Below are 23077 nucleotides of genomic sequence, written 5' to 3'. Positions count from 1 at the left end.
TACACTTTGAAAATGTTCTTCAAAGTGCAAGTTTTGGAAAATGATAGCGTTATCGTCTCCGTGCAAACTACACAAATACGAATTTGTGAAAATGGTGCGTCATGCGCATACACTGTAAAAAATGTTTTGTTGACTTAACTTATTTTTTGTTATCTTTTTGCATGGGATTAGTAAATATCCTACACTACCTATCAAAATGATTGATTGACAGGTGGGCGTGTCTATCCTTTGATCTTCCCCTGCCCCTTCTGGTTCCTCCCCTTCCTGTCTCGCCCCTTCCGGTTCCGCCCCTTCCTGTTACCTTTGACCTAGATTCCGCCCCTTCCTGTTACCTTTGACCTAGTTCCGCCCCTTCCGGTTAAACTTTCTGTCAAAATGATGGATGATGACCGTTGATCTAGTTCCGCCCCTTGCGATTACAGCTTCTGTCAAAATTATGGATTGTGACAGTTAGTTTGATCAAGAAAAGGGGAGGTATTGGCCTTTGATGTTAACATAAGCTTTGCTGTTACAGTTACAAAGTGATGTGACAGTTAGTTTGAGATGTATTGGCTTTGATGGTGACAGTTAGTTTGAGCTGTATTGGCTTTGATGGTGACAGTTAGTTTGATTGTTTGAAGTTGGTGTTTTGTCATCGCATCCCCTGCATTCCTGAGCAGCAGCATGTATAAATGGGTCAGCCGTGAAAGTGATAAGAAAAAATGTGGAAGTTTATCTGTTCTGTAAAAGAATATAAAATAAAACCTCACACAAAAAGTTTAAAATAAATGTAGAACTATTCACTGAACCAAGCATTTCAGTTTAAATAAAATGGTGAAAGTTTATCTGTTCTTTAAAAGAATATAAAATAAAATCTAACACAAAAAGTTTGAATAAAATGGAGCCACAAAAATATTGCAAACAATCCAAATGTATGAATCATCTCTCTCTGCCTCAAAAAACATAGCGAGCTCGCGTCTATGTATGTGTGTGTGTGTGTGTGTGTGTCAAAGCAGGAATTCACCTCCCTCCGCATTGCTGAGGACGTTGGAAGTTTATGTCACACAGAAGTTGAAAAAGCATTATGTTCTTTTAAATGAAATGATTATCAAATTTACATTTAGTCATTCACAAATATTTGACACTGACTCAAGTTGAAAAACCATGCTGTTCAATTAAAAGTATATAAATTAAACAAAAATAAAATCATCTTACTGTTTCACCATGGTTGAAAAAAACCCACAAGTGTTTCCCCTGAAGTCTTTTCTCTCTGTCACACCAGCGTGTGGCTGGCCTGGTATCTTTTTTTTTTTGACACGTTCCTGAGCCCATTGAAAAGCATTGTGTTCCTTTAAAAGTGTATAAATTAAAATATATCATATATAAAATAGTTTACTAATTGTTGTTCATTTAAAATCTTACTAAATTACTGAAGTTGAAAATCATGCCGTTCATTAACAAATCTTACTAAATTACTGAAGTTGAAAAGCATTCTGTTCATTTAAAATAAATATTTTACAAATTTACTGTACCAATTATGTTAGATTTAGATAAAAATAAAATCATCTTACATTTTCACCAGGGTTGAAGTAACTCCTATCACATAGATGTCTATATTGACCATTTAAAGTTGAAAATAACTATTTCCAAGTATTTCTCGCTCACACCAGCGTTTGACAATCAAATGGGTGTGTTCAGTGATCAGAATACGACTGTGAATGTTTTGCTAAATTTATTTCATAGTGTTTAAGCATTAAAAGTTTGAAATAGTTTCAAACTTATTCAATGAATTCATAAAAAAAAAAAATGCTATATCGATGGTCTCTGGGGAAAACTTGACTATATTTTTTTATTTATCAGGGTGCATGTAAAGAACTTTGAAATTTGCGGCTCTCACAAGTTATCTCACACATTGTGTGAAATGTTTAATAATTCCTCATGTAGTATCTGTGAGAAAATCCCCACATAGGCCTATCTGTAGTGAGAGAGCAACAATGAAGACTTTTAGAATCTGTGATGCCTCAGGCCGAGCCCCATTGATAGCCTGCTTATAAGCTCCTTCCGATCACCAGCACATCTTCAGAGAAATACGTTACTTTTACAATAATGTTAGCTTCAGGATATAGGGTGACAGAGCAGATGAGCCTCTGTGCATCATGTAATGTTAGTCTGCTAACGCCTTTCCAGAGCCTGAGTTTTGTTCGTACTAAATTTATTTCAAAGCATAATCGTAAAAGTTTAAATATGGTCTTTTAAAAATGAACAGATTGTTTAAATTAAATCTATACAGTTTCAATACATTCATATCTTTTAGAAGATTACTGTAATGATTTTTGTTTAACGGTGACCTAAAGTATAATTGTTATTAATATAGCCATAATGATTTTTGTACTGCAAGCATATTCTACCCCGTACACCTAAACACGACCATGACAGAAAACTGTATTTTTACATTGTTTTTTACATACTGTTTTGCACTCTAACACACTAAGTTGGTTCCATAAAATCAAATAAAGTATATAACTCAATGTATAATTACAAAATGTATTCAAACAATTTAACCTTAGTTTTAGCTAAATTAATATATATAAAAATTATATATATAAATATAAAATATAAAAACTCCTTACATTTTCATAGAACTGAAGAAGTAGTAGAAACTAACAATAAAAAAAAAATAGTTTAAGATGTCATAAACAAAAACCCTCCCAGATCCTTCAGGGATAAACTACAGGGTGAGATGAAGCTTCACACCCTCACAGAGACGAGAGGAGTGACAGGCCAGATGAGCCTCTGGGGTCACAATGCCCCAGCAAATGCAAAGTTAGTCTGCTTTCCACGGTTTTATTCATATTAAACTCATTTAAAAGCTTAATCTTAAAATATTTAAATGAGATCTTTTCAAATTAAAAGACCGTTTAAATCAAATCTGTAAAGTTTTATTAAAATCGTATCTTCTATTTATCTTCTACTTCTGTATGATGTAAATGATTTTCATAAATTTAACCTAAGGTATTATTTTTACTAAACATCGTTTGTTCAAAAAATAAAATAAAACATTTTATAAATCAAGAACTGTGCTTTGGCGTCTTAGAGATTATTTCAAACAGTATTTTTGTCCATGCGACATGAAACATCTTTTAAAAGAAATCTCTGTCACGGTGCGTGGTGTGGAATAAATCCGTAGATTCAAGTGCAGAGTAAGAAGTATTTAATAAAGACAAAAACATAAAATAAACAAAAGAAAACTACAATGTACAAACTTAATCCAGAACAAACAAGGCAGGGCAGGAACAGAACTCAACACGACGAATACAAATACAAATACAACGAACGAGCACAGGACAGCAAACACAGGAAGACTAAATAGGGAGGCAAACAAAGGAGGGTAACGAGACAGACAGGTGGAGCAATTAAACCAATAATCAGATAACAAGGGGGAGGGATTAAACAATGACAAGAGCACATGGCTCAAAATAACAAAACACCCATGTGCATAACAAGACAGGACAGACATGTGACATAACCCCCTCCCTACGGAGCGGCTACCAGACGCTCCATCCGACCCGGGCGGGACAGGAGGGACAGGCCAGGGGGGGAACAGGAGAGACAGACCAGGGCAAAACACACAACACAAGAGTTCAGGAGGGAGGTGGAATGGTGGAGGATCAGGGGGAGGGATGGGGGGCCAGGTCCATGAAAGGGAACAGAAACAGGGGGTGATGGTTTAGCCGGGGGCCAGGGCGAAGCAGACAGTCCATCGGGCGGCCAGGGCGAAGCAGACAGTCCATCGGACGGCCAGGGCGAAGCAGACGACCCATAGGGCGGCCAGGGCGAAGCAGACGACCCATCGGGCGGCCAGGGCGGTGAAGACCCCTCTGGCGGCCAGGGAGGGGGAAGAGCCCTCGGGTGGCCAGGGCGGTGAAGACCCCTCGGGCGGCCAGGGCGGTGAAGACCCCTCGGGCGGCCAGGGCGGTGAAGACCCCTCGGGCGGCCAGGGCGGTGACGACCAGGGCGAGGGCGACCATGGCACAGGAACAGCAACAGACACCGGCTCATGAACAGACACCGGCTCATGCACTGGAACAGGCACTGGCTTTGGAACAGACTTTGGCTCCCGCTCTGGAACAGGCACTGGCTCTGCCTCCGGCTCTGGAACCGGCACTGGCTCTGCCTCCGGCTCTGGAACAGACACTGGCTCTGCCTCCGGCTCTGGAACAGACACTGGCTCTGCCTCCAGCTCTGGAACAGACACTGGCTCTGCCTCCGGCTCTGGAACAGACACTGGCTCTGCCTCCGGCTCTGGAACAGACACTGGCTCTGCCTCCGGCTCTGGAACAGACACTGGCTCTGCCTCCGGCTCTGGAACACACACTGGCTCCGCCTCCGGCTCTGGAACAGACACTGGCTCCGGCTCTGGAACAGACACTGGCTCTGCCTCCGGCTCTGGAACAGACACTGGCTCTGCCTCCGGCTCTGGAACAGACACTGGCTCTGCCTCCGGCTCAGGAACGGGCACAGGCTCTGCCTCCGGCTCAGGAACGGGCACTGGCTCTGCCTCCGGCTCAGGAACGGGTACTGGCTCTGCCTCCGGCTCAGGAACGGGCACAGGCTCTGCCTCCGGCTCAGGAACGGGCACAGGCTCTGCCTCCGGCTCAGGAACGGCAGACACGGGCATGTCCAGGATCCGAGCCAGACGCTCCAGATAGTCCGTAACTGCCTTGGCGGCCACACAAATGGGCATTTCCGGATCTGTCTCAGAATGGGCAGACTGAACGTGCTCAGTCTCTCGCTGGGCAGACTGGACGTGCTCAGTCTCTCGCTGGGCAGACTGGACGTGCTCAGTCTCTCGCTGGGCAGACTGGACGTGCTCAGTCTCTCGCTGGGCAGACTGGACGTGCTCAGTCTCTCGCTGGGCAGACGTGACGTGCTCAGTCTCTCGCTGGGCAGACGTGACGTGCTCAGTCTCTCGCTGGGCAGACGTGACGTGCTCAGTCTCTCGCTGGGCAGACGTGACGTGCTCAGTCTCTCGCTGGGCAGACGTGACGTGCTCAGTCTCTCGCTGGGCAGACGTGACGTGCTCAGTCTCTCGCTGGGCAGACGTGACGTGCTCAGTCTCTCGCTGGGCAGACGTGACGTGCTCAGTCTCTCGCTGGGCAGACGTGACGTGCTCAGTCTCTCGCTGGGCAGACGTGACGTGCTCAGTCTCTCGCTGGGCAGACTTGACGTGCTCAGTCTCTCGCTGGGCAGACGTGACGTGCTCGTGAACAGTCTCTCGCTGGGCAGACGGGACGTGAACAGTCTCTCGCTGGGCAGACGGGACGTGAACAGTCTCTCGCTGGGCAGACGGGACGTGAACAGTCTCTCGCTGGGCAGACGGGACGTGAACAGTCTCTCGCTGGGCAGACGGGACGTGAACAGTCTCTCGCTGGGCAGACGGGACGTGAACAGTCTCTGACTGGGCAGACGGGACGTGAACAGTCTCTGACTGGCAGGCGGGACGTGAACAGTCTCTCGCTGGGCAGACGGGACGTGAACAGTCTCTGACTGGGCAGACGGGACGTGAACAGTCTCCGAATGGACAGGCGCAGGTCTCCTCCTCCTCCTCCGTCCCTTCTGACGGATATGCGCAGACTCAGGGCTGGCTAAAACCATCGACGGAGTACCAACACTGCACGGATCCAGTGACGATGATTTTCTTCCCGAAGAGACCAGTAGAGAAGACTCTGCTGCCCTCGTCTCCTCATTCCTTTGAGCGCACAGAGAGAAATATTTTAAAAGAGAAATCCCATTCTCCCTTTCTGCAGGACAAAGTTCGCTCCGCTGAATCCACATAATGGCTCGTTCGTTCTGTCACGGTGCGTGGTGTGGAATAAATCCGTAGATTCAAGTGCAGAGTAAGAAGTATTTAATAAAGACAAAAACATAAAATAAACAAAAGAAAACTACAACGTACAAACTTAATCCAGAAAAAACAAGGCAGGGCAGGACCAGAACACAACACGACGAATACAAATACAAATACAACGAACGAGCACAGGACAGCAAACACAGGAAGACTAAATACGATTCCTGTCACGATTCCTGTCTTATGTTTTCCTTGTCTTGTGTTGACTTTTGTTATTTCCTGTCCTGTGCCATGTTTTGTAGTCCTTTGTAGTTTTTCTTGTTTATTAGTCTCTCCAGGTGTTTCTAATTAGCCCCGCCCCCTTGTTATCTTGTTTGCCTGTTTATTTAAACCCCTGTGCTTCAGTTGTGTTTTGTCGGTCGTTGTTTAATGTTGCTTGTAGTCTGAGTTCTGAGTACCTTGTTCCTAGTTCTGAGTTTACCCTGGATTACCTGTTTGTTGGATTATTAAAGTGCTTGCATTTGGATTCACTCTCTGCTTTGTCCTTGCTGGGACGTAACAGAAGGCAAACAAAGGAGGGTAACGAGACAGACAGGTGGAGCAATTAAACCAATAATCAGATAACAAGGGGGAGGGATTAAACAATGACAAGAGCACATGGCTCAAAATAACAAAACACCCATGTGCATAACAAGACAGGACAGACATGTGACAATCCCAGGACTCTACATTGCTCTTATTTAGATTAAGTTGTATCATTTAGAAAATCACCACACATGTTCAGAGACGCGATGTGCCTCTGTGGTCCATGAGTAATAAGTAAAGTTTGTCTTGAGCGAATATTTAATTTTACTCGTCTTAATTTAAAGCATGATCTTACTTTTTCTACGGTAGCTATGATCTATTGTACGTATAAGATCATTTTTACTTTTCTTGTATCTCCCGAACTATCCTTATTCATTGTGGAAACACACAGGGTGAACCCCTTTACTGAGAGTATACTATCGGTTATCTACTCAAAATATATGAAGAATTTTAAAATGTTAGCCTTTGTTGATGCGACAGGCCACATGAACAGACTTTGGAGAGAGCTGACGATACTATAGCGGGAAGCATGCCCTTTGACCTCCTCGATTTTCTAGGCTTTTTGTCAAATACCCTACAACTTAGTCCTTAATGGTACGCTGTGTAGGAATTTCTCCCATCTAGCGGTGATATTGTATTTTGCATTCAAACGCATAGTGCTCTCTAGCGTTTTGCTTTTTCAAATGCGTGTTGCAACTACAGTAGCCGTTATGTGCCAAGAAGCTATGACAACACGTCTTCCAATAGCACTTCATCGAGTTTAACTATATATGTTCTACTGTTATGCTGCCTATATAATGAATTACACAAACACGGAATGAAAAAGCTTGTAATTTAGACCGTAACATCGACTTACCTGTCGAGAAGAAAGCAGAAAACTTCTCCTTCATTAGCTCTATCCACCTGGGAAAAGCTATCCCCATATTTACCCTCGTTTTGAATTTGCCGGACACGTCCCCCCTTTAACTGAATTTGTATGCTTTATCACGGCTACGAGAATGGCATTATGAAGTACTGTGTAGTGCCACCTTTCAAGCGCCTCTCACTGACCGCTTCAGATGGTTTCAGTCAGCCGGCTCTGAACGAAAAGGTTGGCTAGTTGAGCTAGGCTGGTGCTTTTTGTCCCTCTCTGCTATTATAGTTTTTCAAGATGGCGGAACGACATGGAGGCCTCCATGGACTTAGCCGTACCATGTAAATAAAGATAAGAAATTCTTTGCTTACGAGGATAAGTCAGTTCGTTGGCAAAGGTAATTTTACACCAATGAGAAAATATTTATGAATAAAGACATTGATTTTAGCTAATAAAATACTTTATAAAAAACTACCATAAGTTTAATTTCAGATGTGTAAATTACAAAACTCAATTTTTCAACCGAGTGAATCTACGCATGAGAGATCTTCAGTAGTCATAACTTCAAACCAAAACATTAAAAACCAAAGATTAAGCTAAATGACACTAGGTTCCAGCGTACCCCCCAAAATCAAATACTGTTTTACACTTTTCAAAGTATAATCTAGCTTTAAAGTTAGCATAAAAAAGTTAAAATCATGCATATCTACATACGTGTTGTGTTCTGACACAAGGCCATTAGCTGATTATTTTTGTTTTATAAATTTACTTTACTTATTTCTACAAATATCAGCCTGATACATATGTACTTAATACACAATGAAACAAGATAATCATGCTACCAATTACGTCTGACACAATGTTTTTTAAGAAAAGTAGTGTTTTAAAATGCAACTAAACCAGATGATTTTTCTTTTGACAAACCGTCTCAGGTTACGTATGTAACCCTGGTTCCCTGAGAGGGAACGAGACGCTGCGTTGAGACGCGGTGGGAACGCTCTGCGTGATTGCGTCGTGAAGCACGTGTATAATCAGTCCAATGGAAGAGCGAGACGTCATAGGCGGTGACGTCATAGACCAGGAAGCTATAAAGCACACCAGAAAACAGACCGCGACAGCTTCTGAAAAAGCCTGAAGCAAGTCGATCAGGGCATGCAGGAAGTATGGCAGGAGAACGCAGCGTCTCGTTCCCTCTCAGGGAACCAGGGTTACATACGTAACCTGACACGTTCCCTTTCAAGGGAACTCGAGCTGCGTTGAGACGCGGTGGGAACCCCATACCCACTACGCCATAAGACAAATGCCCGTTCTGTGTGAAGTCCTTGCGCACACTAGAAGCAAGCAACCTAGCCCCGGGAGTGGAGAGGTGTAGGTCATAAAATCTGACAAATGTATGAGGTGAGGACCAGCCTGCCGCATTACAAATATCCTGAAGGGAAACACCCGAAATTAAAGCCTAGAGGCAGCCATACTCCTTGTAGAATGGGCCTGAACAGCCACAGGTGAACGCTGTCCGGCCGCTTCATAAGCAAGTGAGATCAACTACCCTCAACTACCCACTAGCTCATTATCTGTTTAGATGCAGGGCAACCTATCTTAGGTTACCCGAAGCAGACAAATAATTGTTCTGATAAACGCCACTGAGCAGCTCTATGGACCTAAGCATCCAAAGTCCGGACAGGGCATAACAGATTTAAGATTTTCCTGATCTGGGGTATTAAAGGTGGAGGACAGAAGGCCTGGAGCACAAATGACCCGCACATTTAGTAGGGACCTAGAAATACAACCCGATCTGGGGTGAAGAAATACTACCACCAACCAGGTGCAAATCCAAGTACGTGCATGCCTCAGCCTCATGTACCACGGAGAAGACGAAATTAAGGATCTCTCCTCAGAGATAGCCCAGCAAAGAAACATTCATTACAGAAATCAAGTACTGTACCAACAGGGCAGAAACGAGATTCAGAAGGCGTTCTCTGCACCAGGCAGAGAACAGCATATTAGTCTTCTCGTGGAGGGAGCTCTAGACTGGAGTATGGTCTCCACGACCTCGGTCGAGAAACCTGAATCTATGAGCTGGGCCCCCTCAGAGGCCGAGCCCACAGTATCCACAACTCCAGAGCTCCCAGGAGCAAAGATATCGGGAAAAGCTTATAGGTGTAGTGGCAACCACACCTATTACATTACATCCAGTCCAAGCGGAGCTGGATGCGTGAGGGAGAACCACAAGGGCAATGCATTGTACAAGCGATGCGAAAGGTCGACTTTTAGTTTGACCGAAGTTCTCCCTAAGAAGCTCCACCACCTCGGGGTGAAGTCTCCATTCCCCGGGCCACAGCCCCTGCCTCAACAGGATATCTGCTCGGATATACGAGACCATCAGTGTGTTGTCCGGACCCTTCGCCGACCAACCACTCATGACCGCCCCCGACTTGTGAGGGAAACATCCGTCGATAGCATTATGCGTCGACAAGAAGCCCCCAACACTGGGCCTGGGCGAGGAACCAAGGTTCTTCCACATGACCGAGGCACGAAGGCATAGCCGCGTGACCTTGATCATTCGAAAACGGATTTCCCCTCGGAGAAAACCCCTTGGTCCCGAGCCACCACTGCAGGGGTCTCATGTACAGAAGGCCAAAAGTAACTACGTTGGACGCAACTGCCATGAGCCCCAGCCAAAGACCTTTCACCGAGCGGCCACTCATGACCGCCACCCATCCTGTGAGGGAAGCATCCGTCGATAGCGTGACGCGTCGACAAGAAGCACCCAGCACTGGGCCCTGGGCGAGGAACCAAGGTTTCTTCCACATGACCGAGGCACGAAGGCATAGCCGCGTGACCTTGATCATGCGAAAACGGATTTCCCCTCTGAGAAAACCCCTTGGTCCCGAGCCACCACTGCATGGGTCTCATGTACAGAAGGCCAAAAGTAACTACGTTAGACGCAACTACCATGAGCCCCAACAGTCTCAGAGACTGTTTGCAGTGAGTGACTGACCTAGTTTTACATTCTTTACGGCTGTGAGAATCGCAGAAATATGTGCAGGAGACAGACGTGCTTGCATTGTTGTCGAATCCCATAATACACCAGAAAGTGGTCCTCTGAGCTGGGAGGAGTACACTCTTTTTGGTGTTGAGCCGCAACCCCAACCTCCTTATGTGGGACAGAACGACATCTCGATGTTGAACTGCCAAAAGCTCGGACTGAGCTAAAATCAACCAATCGTCGATATAATTTAATACGCGAATGCCCTGGAATCTCAGAGGAGCCAGAGCTGCATCCACGCATATTGTAAAAGGTGTGGGGTGATAACCTTGGCCGAATGGAAGAACCCGATACTGGTATGCTTCGCCCCTGAAAGCAAACCTCAGGAACCTCCTGTGATGAGGATGGATAGATAAGTAAGCGTCCTTTAAGTCTATTGTGACAAACCAGTCCTCGGACTGAATCTGTGACACAATCATATTTAGCGTAAGCATACTTTGAACTTAAGATTCTGAAACCTGCTGTTTAATTGACGCAGGGCTAGACTAGGACGCAACCCCTCATCCTCTTTCGGAACAATGAAGTAATGGCAGTAAAACCCTGACTGTCTGCCGGGAGGAGGAACCCCTTTTACAGCTCCTTTTGCAGAAGTGTCAGTACTTCCTGCTCCATAACCAAAGCCTGCTCGGGGTCCACCACAGTGGGGAGGGCCCCTAGAAATCTGGGCGGACAAGAACCGAATTCTGAATCCTTTTCTATAGTGTGCAGGACCCACCGAGAAATATGTGGCAGTAGTTTCCACGCTGCCAGAAATTCTACTGGGGAACCAGTCTCTCATTTGGTTGAACAGTCACTACGGTGCCCTGAAGCGGCGAACCGGCAGGGAACAACCGAACTGACCGTTCTACGACCCTCCTCGGAGGATCGTATGGGGACGCTGACACCTTGGTGCCCTAAACGGCGAACCGGCAGGGAACAACCGAACTGGCAGCGCTGCGACCCGCCTCAAAGAGTCGCACCCCAGAGGGCGCCGAGGAGAAACGATTTCTCAAAACCGTCCCTGCCCCGGAGGAGCCCTCAGAAGCTTTATTAGAGATGACGACAGTCCTCAGATCTTGCCTCCCTTTAAATAACTTAGTTCCAACGACCCTCCTCGGAGGATCATTGGAAAAAGCAGGCACCTCGGCACCCTGAAACGGCGAACCGGCAGGGAAACCGAACTGACTGCTCTACGACCCCCCTCGGAGGATCGTTTGGGGACACTGACACCTTGGTGTCCTGAACGGCGAACCGGCAGGAAAACCGAACTGGCAGCGCTGCGACCCTCCTCAGAGAGTCGCAGCCCAGGGGGGCCGAGGAGAAACGATTTTCTCAAAACCATCCCTACCCCGGAGGGGACCACCCTTTAGAAGCCTGATAGCCTCGGCATCAGGGCTTCCTATTGTCCAAGCTTTTTTAGAGATAAAATAGTCATCAGATCTTGCATTACTCTAACTGGCTAGACTGCTACCGCCACCCAAGTCCCCTTCGATTGTGGAGGAGCCCAAATGGCGATGCTCGTTCTTCCACTCTGTGCTGCGAGGAGCTTAGTAGACTGAGACTGCTCCGCCCAGCAGTCTCGGGAACATTAGATTGGTGAGGAAGAAACCTCTGGAACGCCGCTGAACGGTTTAGTCTTAGTTTTGTTTTTGTTTTGTTTTTTGAAAGCAGAGCGTCCAGAAGAACAGACATAATTTTATCTTATTTTTCTTTATTTTTAAATCAGAAAAACGTATATATATATATATATATATATATATATATATATAAATATATCACTCCGTGGCCACCAGCAGGAAAAACAACCGAACTGGCCGTGCTGCGACCCTCCTCAGAGAGTCGCCACCCAGAGGACGCAGAGGAGAAACGATTTCTCGAAACCGTCCCTCCCCAGTATAGTTTATCTGTTTTTGCACGACGCAATTCTCGAATAGCGTCAGTGCTGACAACCTCACATTTACACACCAGCGTTGCCTAATAAAAAAATTTATTTAGATGGCTGGTGGGTAACGTCGGGGTTAAAAATGATGACGCCGACTCGGGAGAGAGAAAGCTAGCAAGCGTCTCTTTAACCCGAGGCACTTTCATACCATGATACTTAATACCCATAGCATTACTATAGTTAGACGTTGGGCATTAAACACATAAAATAGAAACCGACTTATTCCACGATCTCGACACCTCAGTGTGGTGTGGAGATAGGGAAAAAACGGCAGTCCCCGACGAGGAGTTTTTCTGTTTTTAGATTTATTTCATCTAATAAACTCTTTTTATTTTCACTCTCATAATGTTCAGCTGGCCAGAAAATATTTAACTAGCAACAGCACTTGATAAACCTCCTTTTAAAGCTCCTCTTTATTCAACAGAGTTATGAGCTGACTTATTTATTCATTAATTGAAAACCAAAACATCTGCCTTTTCTTAATATCTTTATTCGTTTTGTTCTCTTTTTCTAAACAAAACACTAACGATACCAATTCCTCGGAACTGGAAATCGCCAGCACTGGATCTGGCAGGTCAAATCAAATCAAATCAAATCCTTTTATTGTCACACAACCATATACACAAGTGCAACAGTGGGTGAAATTCTTAGGTGCAGTTCCGAGCAACATAGCAGTATGACACGATGTGACGAAAACAATTACAGCAAACATCAGATTTACAGTACCATATACACTAACAGAACAATAATAATATACAATGTACAATATACAACAGTTTACAATATACAACAATATACAATATACAACAATTTACATATACAACAGTATACAAAAATACAAAAAGAGGTAATTATACATAGAGTAGATACTCGTAAGGTGCAAATATATATATATATATATATATATATATATATATATATATATATATTATGTAAATGCAGTAGGTTATGTTGTGCTGTGTTGACAGTTAGAATGTTTATGGTTATTGATCATGAGGGATCAGGAGTTTAGAAATCTAATTGCTTGTGGGAAGAAGCTGTCATGGAGTCGGCTAGTGTGTGTCCTGATGCTGCGGTACCGCCGGCCTGAGGGTAGCAGTGAGAGCAGCCCATGGCTCGGGTGGCTAGAGTCTCTGATGATCCTCCGAGCTTTCTTCACACACCGCCTGGCATAAATATCCTGGAGGGAGGGAAGCTCACCTCCGATGATACGGCTGGCAGTGCGCACCACCCTTCGCAAGGCTTTGCGGTTACGGCTGGTAGTATTGCCATACCAGGCAGTGATGCAGCCAGTCAGGATGCTCTCGACGGTGCTGGTGTAGAACTGTGTGAGGATGTGGCGGTTCATTCCAAACTTCCTCAGCCGTCTCAGGAAGAAGAGGCGCTGATGAGCCTTCTTCACGACGGCCTCAGTGTGGACGGACCATGTGAGTTCCTCTGTGATGTGGACACCGAGGAACTTGAAGCTGCTGACTCTCTCCACCGGTGCTCCATTGATGGTGATGGGGCTGTGTTCTCTGTCGTTCTTCCTGAAGTCGACCACTAGCTCCTTGGTTTTGCTGATGTTGAGGGAGAGGTTGTTCCTCTGACACCAGTGCGTCAGAGTGAGCACCTCCTCTCTGTAGGCCGTTTCATCGTTGTCGGTGATCAGACCTACGACCGTAGTATCATCAGCAAACTTGATGATGGAATTAGAGCTGTGAGTTGCCACGCAGTCATATGTGTACAAGGAGTACAAGAGTGGGCTGAGAACACAGCCCTGTGGGGCTCCAGTGTTGAGGGTCAGTGATGAGGAGATGTTGCTGCCTATTCTAACCACCTGGCGTCTGTTTGACAGGAAGTCCAGGATCCAGCTGCACAGCAAGCTGTTTAAGCCCAGAGCCCGGAGTTTCACATCAAGCAAGAAGGTCAAGCAAGCAAGAAGAACTCTAGAATCTGTTTAGCAAAGCATATCGTCAACACCCAGGCGGAGCACTTTACACTCATCATAGAGGAGCTCAACACCTAAGTGGACATGTTGCATCTCGGATTTTTACCGAAATGAAGGCAAGCACTAAGTGCAACTTTGCATGGAAACAGCCTTCCCTCTCTGTTGAGTTCCAAAAGATATTTGTAGAGCTGGTCTGAGGTCTATGGCTTGAATTCTGTACACGTCCAAGCGAACGGACAGAGAAGCCAGGGCTGGATCTGCCTCCTCCAGGGCAGCGCTTGCAGGCTCACCACCTGCTCCTATTACGGGAGAGGTAGGAACCTTGGGCACAATCCGAGCCGGGGTCTCAGCTTGTGAGAGTTAGCCGGCCCAGACTCCAGGCACAATACGTTGACCGAAAGCGAGCAAGTCCCTACCCTCTAGTAGAGACCACGCGAGCAGGAGAACTGATATAACAGAATTTTTAACTCACTGCCTGCAGTGGCTCAGGGGCGGTCTCTGCAGTGCAGTCGCACCAGGGACAAGGCCCAAGAGGATAAAGAGGGACGCAAGGATTTATCAAGACCTTGCTCCTCAGGAACCTGACGATCAGAACGTGCTTCTGCACACTTCTACAACATGATGAGCGTCGTTTAAACACCGAGGCAACATCATTTTGAGGGTGAAGGAAAACAGCCTACTCCAACCTATTTTGCAGGAAAGAGAGCACTGAAGTGATCGAAAGCTTTCAGGATCTCCACTGGAGAGAAGACGCACTCAACGACTAGGTTCCACTTCTAAAGGCGTAAGCACGCTACCCATTTCTAGGGGGTGCTCGCAGAAGTGATGGTAACTATCACATGTCCCTGTGATAGCCACCTGAACCTCCGCGTTCAGATGTAAGACCGCCCGGAATCTCCGGGGGAAGAACGCGGGTGCCATCGTGCCCCGTCCCTGAAAGAGTTTTCAGGGGAAGTCAGGAGGGCTGTCGATGGGAACCAGGTCTAGTTGGGCCAATAAGGGGCAACTATGAAGACCTGTTCCTCTCCTGACTTGGCACGTAGGTGCAAGCGACGGGCGCAAAAAGACAGGCGCATTGCTCAACACAACATGTGAAGATCACTGGGCTTCAGGAGCATTTTCTGCTCAGCACTTGAGTGTGATAAGTTCACTGAGCTTCAGGAGCATTCCTGCTCAACACCTGAGTGTGATAAACTCACTGAGCTTCAGGAGCATTTCTGCTCAACACTTGAGTGCGAAGAACTTCACTGAGCACCAGGAGCATTTCTGCTCAGCACTGCGTGTGATGAATTCACTGAGCTACAGGAGCATTTCTGCTCAACACCTGAGTGTGATGAACTCACTGAGCTACAGGAGCATTGCTGCTCAACACCTGAGTGCGATGAACTTCACTGAGTTTCAGAAGCATTTCTGCTCAACATGAAGTGTGATGAATTCACTGACTTGAGCAGACGCAAGGCGACCATGAGTCGCAGTCGCCTTTAGAAGGCTCACTGGGGTTAAACGCATTTCTGCGGGCCTCTGGGGCAGCTGAGAGCCAGTGTTTGTCCAAGGGTAGTCCGCTCGGTTTGTACAAACACTGGCAGGAACACGAAACCGGAGGGGCAACTGAGCGGCCCCGGAATGGTCATGACCCAGCTGGACCCAGGGGATGGAGTCTCCACTTGCCCTGGCTATAACTGTCGTGAGGCTCGATGACGGCACGATTGAGTAGAGCGGGAAGAGTGGAACAAAGCGTCCTCAGAAGCTTCTGACTCCAAGGAGGAGGTGACGGGTGAGTTGTGACACGCAAGGGAAGCTTGCGCAACGGTCGCAATGTCTAACAACTCGAGGCACGAATGCCCGTGTAGTCGAGGGTCGCCCAGGCCCCCGTTAAAACACACCCTTTGTACATGGCCCCTCTGGAGGGTTTGGTAGCAGACCGGGATGAACTATAGTCACACAGGGTGAGCTGCTCTGCCACGGTCACCTCGGGACTCGATCGTGAAGCTAGCGCTAAAGCGGTCACATATCGAGGAAGCTAATCGCTGCAACTACCATATACCCCAGGAGCCTCTGAAAGTTCTTTCAGTCGGACCCTTTCTCACTTCAAGCACCAGCTGAACACATTCTCATTGGAGAGACGTGTTAGACCGAGTCCATCTCCAAAACTGAAAAAGAGATACTCAGCCCATGGGCGAGATTAATCTCTTCCAGTTGACCTGAAGACCCAACGGGCTCTCGAAGGGAAGGACACTGTACTGATACTCCACCCTTACACGCAACCCACAGGATGGCCTGCGGTGCGGAAGGTAGAGATTTGTTTTTAAGCACATGTCTTTCAGGTCGGAGCTGCAGACCAATCTTGGGCCAAGATGGTCACGACCCACCACCTAGTAGCACGAAGAACGAGTTTACAACTGGCCTTCGTACCGGCTGGAGGAGCGGCTATATCAAATCCTTCGCCAGCAGTATAAGATAAGCACGCACAAGTCAGGAGCACTGCTCAACACTCGGTGTGATGAATATCACTGAATTTTCAGAATTACGTCTGCTCAACACCTAATGTGATGATTATCACTGACTTGAGCAGGGTAGCCGAGCCTGAGGTGGGGCAGGAAAGTAGAGAGAGTGGTGTTAGTGTGCTTTGCAACACTTACCTGTCTCCACTGGCGGCAGGGGGCGCGTGAGAAGGCGGATGACCGGGTCCTCGAACGCACCAAGCTGCCTGCTGGCGACCAAGGGGGAGCTGAGGGGTGTAAGGCTATACAGGGTCACACCCGCCAGACTGGCCCTCTTGGGACCCAGGAACAGATGAAATTGCTCTCTCTTTGAAGTGTGGGTACCGCTTGCTCCGCTTTTTTTTTTTTTTTTTAGGGAGCCAGCGGCGGAACAGACACACACACAAACAAAGCCTCCACCCGGCCCTCACCCGGGGGGAGGGAGTGATCGTGCCACTCCAAGAGCATCTCATCCATTCCTGGGCGGCCCGCTATGGAAAGCTTCCGCTGTCGCTTGCCATCTGGATTGGCAGCGCCTGGAGCGGGCTGGGCGTCTCTACTGTGGCCGGCTCCATGCTGAGGCCTGGGTGGAGGCTGCTGCGGAGGGCCAGCAGGAGCGGCGGCCGGGGAACGCCCACGGCGACGAGCAGGCGGAGGAGCTGCCACCGGCGGCGATTGGAGGCAGCAGCTGGCCACCGGGGCAGGATGTGCCGGATGACCTCCGTCTGCGCTTGAGCGGCAGAGAACTGTTGGATGCAGTTCTCCACCGCGTCGCCGACCAGCCCAGCCTGGGAAATTGGGGAGACCAGGAACCGAACCTTGTCCGCATCCGCCATACCAACCAGGCTGAGCCAACGAAGGCGCTACTGGACCACCAAGGTGGACATCGCCAGACCGATCACGCACGCTACGACACTCATGCCCCGGAGGGTGAGGTCGGATGCAGTGCGGTGCTCACCTATGAGCGCACGGTCTGGATTACCCTCGTGCATGCCATGGGTGCCCTAGCCTGCAGCAACGCCATGGCACGCAAGAGGAAGCGGCTTGCCCACAGGCTTTGTAAGCTCTGCCCGTCGGAACGGACGAAAACTCACAGGCCTTAGGGGGGAGACGAGGATCCCCCCAAAAGGCAGCAGCCGCCGGACACAGGTGCACCTGTGTCGACAGACGGCTCCAATGGAGGGACACCTCGCAACCCTTCACCGTTCCTCCATCAAGGGTAATGAGGGGGAAAAGCTATTCAGGCAGTTTCTGGCAGAGAAAGATGCTGTTCACCACCTGATAAGCTCTCAATGCATTTCGGGAAAGAAAGGCACTGGGGCGGCGAGCTGAGAACCAGCGCGGCCCGCCCCAAGATACCAAACTCCAGATTCCAACCGAGACTGAACGGGACACGGTGGAGGTTCCACTCGAGCCTGGCAGCCTCGGGGGCCCAGATAATTCTGGATCCGGCTTGGGCAACATTGAACTCCCGGAGGGGGACAATGCAGCCGGGTCATCATCTCTAGAAGTCAGCTCACCCTCCGATGCTGAAATCGGCGTCCTGTCCTCCAGGGGAGCCCCAAGTGAAACCGCTGGCCCACCCATTACAGATGGACCAGCAGACAACACAGGAGGCTCCAGTGGTTGCAGTGGAAGGGAGGAGTGAGGAGCCCACAGGGAATGGTTACCGGGCGGGACATCCAACACTCTCCTCCGGTCACCCATCCCACACAGCACCCGAGGGTGGGGCATGGTAATAGGGACTCGCTCTCCGCGAACGAAGGCGAGTCTCGCCCTCAACACTGCGACAGTCATGTTCCCACAGTGAAAACATGAGCTGTCCACAAAAGCTGTCTCAGCGTGCTGTAAGCCCAAACACGTGACACAACAGTTGTGACCATCAGAGAGAGACAGGGAACTACCGCACCCAGAAACGCACGGGCGGAATGACATCTTGAAAAAGACGCAAACGCACCCGTGTTGCTCTTTCAGAAAATAGGACCGTCACCAGTGCCGGAGCACACAGGGGAATGACCGCGGCAACACTGAACAGAGAACTGAAACAGTGAAGCACTCACTTTTCCGCCCTCTAACCAGCCATCAACACACACAAACATTTAGAAATTTGTTGCTGTTAAAACAGCAGTTGAGAGCTCAAAGCTCGCGATCACCGCTGCACTCGCGCTGTAGAACACCAGCACTGGGAGAGTCTTCCTGAAGAACACCGACACACTCGCTCGTTGTAGATAACAGCACTCTCAGAGACATCAAACGATCGGCTCCGAAGCGAAAGGCAACTAGTGCATGCATCCACTTCCGTATTTATACCCGCGCTGCGGGGGCGGAGTGTGTGATGCGAATCACGCACGCCAATTACATTGGCTCGTTCAATAGTACTCGAAGAGGATAGGCTCTCTAGCGAGATCCCATTTCAGTCAACCGTCGACTACATCTGACATTATCGACTGAAAGGGAACTAAAGTTACGTTTTCTAAACTGCATCCAATAAGTTCAGCAAACTAAAGTGGTGTTTTGAAACCTGCAGCAGTATGTTTTCAGTCTATAGGCGCATAGTGTTTCTTTACAAAGTCACATCGCCAACTACTGGTCTGGCATGAATAATACAGCGTTTTTAATCATTTTTGCGTATCCTTGTGAACGGGATAATTTTGACAACGCTGTCGTCTGAATAAGAAAAAAGCAAAAGGAAAAACGTTTCCGTTTTTAGTACATCATTGTCATGTAAACTTCAGTCTTCGCACCTATAGAGCAAATCATTTCCAATCTAAATATGTCAAAATGCCCGGCTTGGTGAGTATTCGATTAAACACTAATGGTTATGTCTTAAATTAACATATACGATAAACAGGTGGGAAATAAGTCGATTGTGTAACAATAAATTGGATCCGTACATTTGGTCTTAAAGTAACAACAGCCTAATATTCCTGCTGCCCTCTGTGTCATAAAAAAATTGCAGCAACTTCCATTTTTCTTAGTGATATTTTGCCCCAGTTTATCAGGAAGTGGCAATTTTGTTCTTTTCGACTCACTGATGCTTTATTCGCAAATGTGTTATGCGAAATTCCAATTTTGTGCATAAGTTAAATCTGCAACTTTGGATAGAAACAGCTATTGAGAGCTCAAAAACACACCATAAAACTTTTTCATTGTGTGAGTAACTTAATATTGTAGATTTTATTCCATTCTTTACTTTTCAGTTGGGATTCTTGTTGCTTTCCATAACCAGTAAAAAATGTGTTGGTGTAGGAAGTCACGACCTTGCTGAGAATTTCTCTTGCTCAAAACATCCCAGAAATCACATTATTCTTACCTACTGATGACTTTGAATTGGTGTTCTTTTTAGTCCTAAACATACTTAAACTAAGTTATTATAAAGAAAATTCAGTTTTACTCTGTTTGAAATTAGTTTCACACAAAAGCAAAGTGTGCAACCAAGGCTGAACATAACTTGGCTATTAAAATAAAATAACGATTAAAAAATGAATGTGCGCAAGAATGTTCCCTGAAAGGAGAAGTATTTACACATGATGTCTGTTACGAACTTCCCACCTACATTCTTGGTAAAGAGCTTAACTATTCCTTTATATTGTATTCAAGGTCTGTGATTGCTTTTATTGTAAGCTTTGTGAAAATGTTCAGCAAATTCAAAAAGAACATGTCTAACAAGTTAAGATTTTTGAAGGAGTTTTAGGGTCTACTGCTTCAATCTTTCTGTACTTTTGAGTTTTTCCATTTCCCTATGTTTGAGAAACAAATTATTCATAGAAATGCTGTCAAGGTCACAATCTTTCCCACTTGAGCTTGCAAAATTGCAAAAAATATTATATCCACAGCATTTTCTGTATATATATTTCACTTTGCATTGAAACATTCCTCCACTTTTCTCAACTTTTAGAAACTGTTCTCAGTCTATACTCACAAAAACAGTGTATTTTATTCCTCAGTCCCTCTTTCGCTCCTCCACAACATTCCTTTCCACATACAAATGCAAACATTTTCTTTTTATTTTGATTTACTGCATTTTCATAGCTCAAATCGATGTCCATTCAGCCGTAAGATTGTATTCTTTCTGTCTTCTCCAAAATAATTGGCCTGTGAAATACATCTACCTGCTGTGATAACGACATTTTTTAAACAGAAAAACATTGTTACAGAGCTTCGTTTAGCGGGAGAATGAGAATGAGTCGCTAGTTACGGCTGATCTGTGGAGATGGCTAAATGTGAGAAGCTCAGGGCAGGCAGAGAGACATTAGCTGTCTGCTTCACATAAAAGGCTCAGTGCACATCCTAATTGCTTGCGTTGTAAATGTTTACGCTTTTGTGACACGATTGCGCAACACAGAAGAGTTCTGTCATTCAGTGTTAGTCTACATTCTGTTCTTTAAGACCAAGGATTTAAAAAAGGGCATTGGTATTTTTATAGTATAGCTTAACTGGTGGTGCTAGCAACAGTTTGGTTGCGGTTCCCAGAGAAATCTCTCAAGGATACAATCATAAAAAACAAAGATCATTTCCAAACAGGTAGTTCTGCTTCAAACTCATGCCATTGGTTAAGTCAATGTTGCCATGTTGGGTCACTAGAACAAACAACGCAATGCTGAAAATACCACAGTGTTTACATTTTTGGGGTGAAACTGCATTACCAATAGCTTAATTATAATTGTTTCTTCTTCCCAGCAAAGACAGAACATTCTCAGAACTCTGGCTATTGTTCTAGCCATCTACAAACATTATCATAGCAAGGTAAATAATTTGTTCGTTCAAAGGTATCTGATGTTTAATAATGTTCTCAAAATGTTGGCACAAAAATGTTATACACCTTCCATGGAAATTTTTGTGAAATTAGTTGGACATTCATCTAATGTTTTTTTTTTTAAAGTTAATGATTTCAGAACGTTCAGAGAACATTCGGTTGGTTAGGAAGGAAGGATGGATGGATGGATGGAACAGACAGACAGATTGAACAGACAGACAGACAGACAAATAGATAGATAGATAGATAGATAGATAGATAGATAGATAGATAGATAGATAGATAGATAGATAGATAGATAGATAGATAGATAGATAGATAGATAGATAGATAGATAGATAGATAGATGAAATTATAGTAATGGGAAACATTGCAACACTCACTATGGCATCTATAGGAAAATAAATCATTCACAGATGGATAACCTGTTTTGAGCTAAATAATTTAAATAATAATTAATAATAATATAGTAATTAAATAATAAAACTAAATAACAATTGAGCTATATTTATGCTACCACTGTCATCAGATTTAAGTCAAAGTTTAGCTTAGTCAAAGTTTGACCCTACTTTATCCCTGCCTTTGTGTCTCCTCTCTTCTGGTCCTGTCAAATAAGTGACAAGAAGTCATAAAAATCATTGTGGTCCACCATGTCCCTCATGCACATGTTGTGAACACACTTCAAAAGCTCACACATATTAAGTAAAAAACATTTTTCTGACGACAAAAGCTTGTGAAGTTGACAGTGTGGTTGCAAGGTGTTGCAAATCTACTTCTCACGGCAGAGGTCTGCTGAGTCCACTCCCTGTGTAGTGACCACAAATCCAGGATGAGCGGCACCTCAAATGTCACAGCAATCCGTACAGCATACTCCACTCCGCTAGGGATTTATCATGTATCCAATACATCCAAACAGCAGCCGGACAAGCAATTCATCCATTTTCACTGTGAGTGAGAATTATCATTGTGCCTGTGGGAAAAGACCTGAAACTCGAGCTCAGTGCCATTGCAACTGTTACCGTATGATTCTGGGGCTCTGGTGCGTGTTCAAGAGGCATGTGGAATATAAGACGCAGATATAGGAAGGACACGGAAGAGCCTGGAATGCTTAGAGGTGAATGCCCGAATAAATTTCTGCCGTGACTTTTTCCTTCCCCCTCATTTTCTCCTTCCGTTTTTTCTTGACCTCTCTCTCTTTTGTCACCTCTATCAAGTATGGGCCAGCGGTTAGCAACACAGATGGTTAAAGTAAATGTCTGCAATAGTGTCTCCTAAAATGGTGAGGGATGAAAATGGATGGAGGTTTTTAGAAGAACGATGACCCTTCTAACTCAGTTATCCTCAAGGCTAACTAGAGACTGACTAGAGACTTTATGGAGCATTTGATATGAAACAAAAGTGGATTATTCAAGGTCTCTGCATCATTACGGATGAGGTCTAAAGATGAATCCATATAAAATGAACGGATCAGTAACATTACTAGTCATGCAAACAATCATTTTAGTTAAAGATTTAATCAAATTAAATAAAAGACATCGGGCCACTGCAAATAAATGTAGCTATGAAAAAAGCAGTTTCTATAGCACAAATTTCTGCGTAAACCCTAAAGACATTCTTACAGATATGTCCAAAAATTCACTAATCTAAAATTGTATTTTGTGTCTCACGTTATGAGGTAA

Source organism: Siphateles boraxobius, unplaced genomic scaffold, assembly GCF_051911475.1.
Source record: "Siphateles boraxobius isolate OS27281-9 unplaced genomic scaffold, OSU_SipBor_1 77, whole genome shotgun sequence".
Lineage (NCBI taxonomy): Eukaryota > Metazoa > Chordata > Actinopteri > Cypriniformes > Leuciscidae > Siphateles > Siphateles boraxobius.
Note: the sequence above shows the minus strand (reverse complement) of the source record.